Below are 311 nucleotides of genomic sequence, written 5' to 3' on the forward strand. Positions count from 1 at the left end.
GACTGATGAGCGTTTAGGGAGCACTTCACATCCAACCATAGACTGTCCTTTGGCGCTCTTCTCCATGTCGGCTATATTTAGTGTTTAAACGACCTTAGGTCTAGTGCAGCAGGGCATCTGAAGGGTGCAGAGTCTGGACAAGCAAGGAACCAGGGTGAAGTCAGAAAGATCACCCACTGGGGTCCCTTGATGCCGTTTGGGCCTTAGAAACAAAAAAACACCTCCCTAAGTGATAGCCAAGCATTTTGAGGTAAGCATAGAGTTTTATCCCTGAGAACTTTGACCTTGAGTATTTTGCAAACTCCTGGAAA

This window comes from Mastomys coucha, unplaced genomic scaffold (assembly GCF_008632895.1).
Source record: "Mastomys coucha isolate ucsf_1 unplaced genomic scaffold, UCSF_Mcou_1 pScaffold16, whole genome shotgun sequence".
Taxonomy (NCBI): domain Eukaryota; kingdom Metazoa; phylum Chordata; class Mammalia; order Rodentia; family Muridae; genus Mastomys; species Mastomys coucha.